Source organism: Heptranchias perlo, chromosome 24 (genome assembly GCF_035084215.1).
Source record: "Heptranchias perlo isolate sHepPer1 chromosome 24, sHepPer1.hap1, whole genome shotgun sequence".
In the NCBI taxonomy this organism is placed as follows: domain Eukaryota; kingdom Metazoa; phylum Chordata; class Chondrichthyes; order Hexanchiformes; family Hexanchidae; genus Heptranchias; species Heptranchias perlo.
The window spans coordinates 49248697-49254857 of record NC_090348.1 but is presented as its reverse complement, the minus strand read 5'-3'; positions in this window follow the sequence as shown (position 1 = coordinate 49254857).

Below are 6161 nucleotides of genomic sequence, written 5' to 3'. Positions count from 1 at the left end.
TGTTAGCTTTCAATGTTCACATTCCTTTCTGGCCAGGAGGAGCAGGAGTGCTCCCACTGACCCCACTAGGACACCTCGGGCCTCCCCTCCTATCCCAATCCCCAATATTCCCATTTTACCCACATTTCCTTCTTTACCTTTACCTTTAAACTCTCCGTGGGGACAAAGAGAGTGAGAAACAGAGAGAGAGAGAGACAGAGAGAGAGAGGGAGAGAGAGAGAGGGAGAGAGAGAGACAGAGAGAGAGAGAGACAGAGAGAGAGAGAGAAAGAGAGGGAGAGAGAGAGAGAGAGAGGGAAAGAGAGACAGAGAGGGAGAGAGAGAGAGAGAGAGAGAGAGAAAGTGAGACAGAAAGAGAGAGGGAGAGAGAGAGAGAGAGAGAGACCGAGAGCCTGAGAGAGAGACAGAGAGGGAGAGAGAGAGAGAAAGAGAGTGAGATAGAAAGAGAGAGGGAGAGAGAGAGAGAGAGAGAGAGACCGAGAGCCTGAGAGAGAGACAGAGAGGGAGAGAGAGAGAGAGAGGGAGAGTGAGAGCGAGAGAGATTGAGAGCGAGAGAGATTCAGAGACTGAGAGACTAAAAGAGAGAGGCTGAGAGAAAGGTGAAGAGAGAGAGAGGGAGAGAAAGGGAGAGACTGTAGGGGGTGGTCGTGTGTGTGTCAGCTTCACCTCTGACTACTGAGCGGTCCGAATCGCTCCCACTCCCTGGGTTCTAGACCTTGGACTTATTTGGGGGTTGTGACAAAGTGCAGCAGACAACTGGTTTTGGTGCAAGAAAAGAAACTGGGTTTATTGAAGTCACAAATGAACTTATAACATTCGGATAACACTGAGATTGTACAGACCCACAAAGTACACTTAGTTAAGAATGGGGAACACACGGCATCACGAGGGAAAATCACCCTTCTAATCCCCTTACCCTTGTCCCACCCCCAAAACCTAACTAAATTGAACTAGGAGAGGTCAGGGATCATGCTCACCAAACCAGGGTTCCTTGACAGTTCGAAATCCAGCCAGGTGAGCCGGTTGCAGTTTTGGGGTCCGCTCTTTGTGTCCTCTGGGCCCTGCCGTCCCCACGTGGTCCTGGTCTGTGGAATCTGCGAAGGTTCTTCAGTTGGATAGAGTCTGTTGGTACAGTGAGGCACAGTTGTGGGTGGGCGATCTTCGTGGAGGGCTGCGGTTGCCTTGTTGCTGCTCCAAAACTGCTGTTTAAAACTGAACTCCTTAGAACCTGTTCCAAAACAAACCCCCCCACTGTGCTTCGTAACTGGTGGCCCAGTTATACTGTTTTTCGAATTTCTTATCTGAATCCAAAACAAGGTTAGTTCTTTGTCTTCTTCAGGTGATTGTTGTCTTCCTGTCCCCGTCACTAGTCTTGAACTGAAAGCCATTGTATTGATGGGTTTGCATAATTGCATTGATTGCTACCTTCCTGCTTTTAGTAGTTAGTAGTGAGAATTTATGCAAGGTTTTGATGGGCTTTAGTTTCGTGTAAGCTGAAGTCTTTCTCTGGGTTAATTGATTTAAAGGGAAGAATGCGTATTCTGTCTTCTCTCATTGTCTGGTTTTCAGGAACAATCCACACTGCACCCAACAAGCCCGGGCATGTCCAGTCCCAGTCCCAGACCCTCATGGGCCGAATCTCCTGTCTGCAGGGATCCATGTTTAACCCAGCAGTTAGGTCCTCTGCCATCGAAGTCCAAAAGTCATATCCTCGTTGATGATATGAAAAATGTGGAAATTTTGAGAACCCTTCAGTCCCCCCATGTGATACTCAAACCTTGCTTCAAGTATCATACTGGAAAAAGGTGAGCAAAATTCCCGATACTCCATAGTCAATCTTCCCCTGTAATTACCTATCTCAGATCTCATGACACATACATTCCCCAGTCTTTAAAACGTGGTGTACGTAAACATGCAAAGGCAAAATACAGTTATTTACATACATCCAAACATGGAGGGGGTCCAACACCCCACTTGGTGCACATACAACTTTATTAAAAGAAAACAACACGTAAAAGTCGTTCTTAAAAATAACCAAACACAAAAAAAAACAACAATCTTTATTCAGGAACACAAAAAAAAGCTTCAAACAGGTGTGTCTCTCTCCACCTTAGCATAATGCTTCTTCCAGGGCCTTTCGTTTTGGAACTCTCGGATTTTGCCTTTTCCCTTGCACTGAGAGCACAACAGGTACAACACTATTCCCAGCTGGCAAACCACGAGGATGTGGGAAGCCATTCTGACCCATGAAGGGACCTCTATGTTTTCGAAAATGTCCCACCAGGGCGGGACTGTGATATCTTGAATCTCTCCCTCTGCCTCGTGTGTTTTCTGTTCCAAAGTATAGAAATGCTTTTGTGATAACTCTACAGCTTTTAGTAGTTTAGTAAGATGTTCTGGTAGAGGGGGAATTTCGTAACCGAAATGTGTGACATAGTTCTGCAGGTTGGTAATGTTTTCCCGAACAGTGAGGTGAACAGTGGAGGGTTCAGGAATGGGGACAATCCGTTCCTGGGCCACTTGAACTTCTGCCTTGGGTTTAAAACAAAAACTGCTGTCACTCACTGGACACCAGGTGTGCTGTCCAAGCTGGTAGTGGGGCGCACTTGTGGTGACACAATATGTCCCACCCCCTATATATGCTCCCTGTGGGGGAAGATGGCCTTGTGGCATTACCTCCATGGTACAGTTTATAGGTCGTGCACCAGCAGTTTTAAACCCGCACTGTGGTCTAGAATAGGCATTCAAGTGCTGAGGACACAGTACGACGTGTGAACCCCAGCTCCGGCACCCAGAGAGGTCTGGACCTGTCATCATGTGCTCCCACTTTATGACGTAAGGTGGGACCGCTGCGAAACGGACGTGTGCACCCCCTTGAATGACTCCAATGTTCTCCACCCTATATATCGGTGCAGGTCGGGCTGTCCCACCCATGACCGACATCCTCACTACGATACCCATGATGGTGTGGTTGGAGCGCCCACAATCTACTGGGACAGGGTCTGCTTCAGAGGCGAGGCGGAACTGACACGGGCTGAGTGAATTCTCAAATGGGTGGAGGGCTGCGAGGTGCTTGTTGCTGATCCAGGAGGGGACTAAACCCTGCTTTAAATCCTCCAGGTTGCTGCGGCCCTCGCCCAGCAACCATGCCCCGTACAGCACGCACACCTCATTCTGTGCAGCCTGGTCTGATGCATTCCTATCCTCTCGAATGAGTGCATTCACTTTTTTGGCGTGCCTTTCCAACTCAGCAATAATCTCCTTTAAATGGACCGTCACGGCCTGGTCCTCGTGCAGCTCTGAGCCGACCACTGTGTTTTCCTCTGATAAGATTTTTCGTAATTGTGTTTTTAAACCGTTTATTTGTGTCTGCAATTCTATGTCATCCAGAATGTTTATCACAGAGGATCCTGTATTATACGCTGTGAGAACATCATTCCAGGTTCCCCTTCTTTGTCTCCCCGCATTGCTAAAGTACTCAGTGTAGGTAGTGTACAGTTCTGTTTTGTCCACATTGGCAAAATCGAACTCGTAGAATTTCCTGAACATTTCTCTTCACAGGGCCTGGTAAAGCTGTTCTGTCTCCTTGGGGCACCACTCAGGTAAATGTACCTCTGTGAGGTTTAGAATCACGGAAGCTACCACGTAGTGTACCCCCTGGTATAGCACCTTTTCGGTCGGCACCAGTACCGGCCCATTCCCTGGTCCCTTGGTGGTGGCAGGGCACTTCTCCATATGTGTCCTTACTGTCGGAGCCGTGGGCAGGGCCTTTCGGGCGCGTGCCACGGGTTCAGTGGCCTTAACTGAGGCTGGAGAGGATGGGGTTATGCAAGTGTGTAGGTGGGAATCCCATTCCACCCCCTTCCCCTTGTCCAGCCATGCTGCGGAAAAGATAATGGATACGCCCACGGGGCAGGCCTTCCGCGATCCCCACATGCAGACATAGATTCCCTGTTCCGATTCCCACCACTTGTCCCAGCACACGCTCACCCCCACCATGGTTCCCTGTAATGGTTCGATGGGTGTCGTTCCCCAGTCGCTCCCAGTCAGCTGTACGGTCCCCCATGTCTCTGCTCAGCTTCCTGAGCCACCACCACCTTCCCAGGGGAATCTGTCCTCTGCAGGTCAGGCACACACGTTTCCCCTCAGTGACCCCGACCTGTGAGGCCACAACCTGTACACTGGGGCAGGGGAGGGAGGCCTCCCCGTAGGTGAACCCGGTCTGACTGGAGTATCAGGTGGAGTTCGATCCCAGCCACCCTGGCCATCTTCCCACATGGGAATAGGTGGTGATCTCCTCCACGTTACCTTCACTGCCCCCCCGCAGTCACAACCGGTGCTCTCTCCCCTGAGCACCCAAAAATGTGGGAGTCCTCCACGTCACCTCGTCTCCCAGCGGCCATTCCTATCAGGGTGAGTAGGAGTATGCCCCCCATCCTATCGAAATCCCTTCTGTGGGGAGACATAAGAGCATATAGCCAGGTCCCGAACAGATTCGCTGGCTTGGGTGAAGCATAGTCGAGTCTTGCGACCCCGACTCAATACAAACACTCTTAAACAATAATACTTAAACTACCAACCACCTTATTTAAAATTTAACTAAAACACCCAAACTTAACAATCTCAAAATTAAATAGAGTCATAGAGTCATAGAGTTATGCAGCACGGATAGAGGCCCTTCGGCCCATCGTGTCCGCGCCGGCCATCAAGCCCTGTCTACTCTAATCCCATATTCCAGCATTTGGTCCGTAGCCTTGTATGCTATGGCATTTCAAGTGCTCATCCAAATGCTTCTTGAATGTTGTGAGGGTTCCTGCCTCCACAACCCTTTCAGGCAGTGAGTTCCAGACTCCAACCACCCTCTGGGTGAAAAAGTTCTTTCTCAAATCCCCTCTAAACCTCCCGCCTTTTACCTTGAATCTATGTCCCCTTGTTATAGAACCCTCAACGAAGGGAAAAAGCTCCTTAGTATCCATCCTATCTGTGCCCCTCATAATTTTGTACACCTCAATCATGTCCCCCCTCAGCCTCCTCTGCTCCAAGGAAAACAAACCCAATCTTCCCAGTCTCTCTTCATAGCTGAAGCGCTCCAGCCCTGGTAACATCCTGGTGAATCTCCTCTGCACCCTCTCCAAAGCGATCACATCCTTCCTGTAGTGTGGCGACCAGAACTGCACACAGTACTCCAGCTGTGGCCTAACCAGTGTTTTATACAGCTCCATCATAACCTCCTTGCTCTTATATTCTATGCCTCGGCTAATAAAGGCAAGTATCCCATATGCCTTCTTTACCACCTTATCTACCTGTTCCACTGCCTTCAGGGATCTGTGAACTTGCACACCAAGATCCCTCTGACCCTCTGTCTTGCCTAGGGTCCTCCCATTCATTGTGTATTCCCTTGCCTTGTTAGTCCCTCCAAAGTGCATCACCTCGCACTTTTCCGGGTTAAATTCCATTTGCCACTGTTCCGCCCATCTGACCAACCCATCTATATCGTCCTGCAGACTGAGGCTATCCTCCTCGCTATTTACCACCCTACCAATCTTTGTATCATCAGCGAACTTACTGATCATACCTTTTACATTCATATCCAAGTCATTAATGTAGACCACAAACAGCAAGGGACCCAGCACCGATCCCTGTGGTACCCCACTGGCCACAGGCTTCCAGTCACAAAAACAACCTTCGACCATCACCCTCTGCCTTCTGCCACTAAGCCAGTTTTGTATCCAAAGTGCCAAGGCACCCTGGATTCCATGGGCTCGTACCTTCTTGACCAGTCTCCTGTGGGGGACTTTATCGAAGGCCTTACTGAAATCCATGTATACCACATCCACTGCGTTACCGTCATCCACACGCCTAGTCACCCCCTCAAAAAATTCAATCAAGTTAGTCAGACATGATCTTCCCTTGACAAAGCGATGTTGACTATCCCTGATTAATCCTTGCTTCTCCAAGTGGAGACTAATTTTGTCCTTCAGAATTTTTTCCAATAATTTTCCTACCACTGATGTTAGGCTCACTGGCCTGTAGTTCCCTGGTATTTCCCTACTCCCCTTCTTGAATAATGGTACTACATTAGCGGTTCTCCAGTCCTCTGGCACATCCCCTGTGGCCAGAGAGGTTCTGAATATATGTGTTAGAGCCCCCGCAATCTCCTCC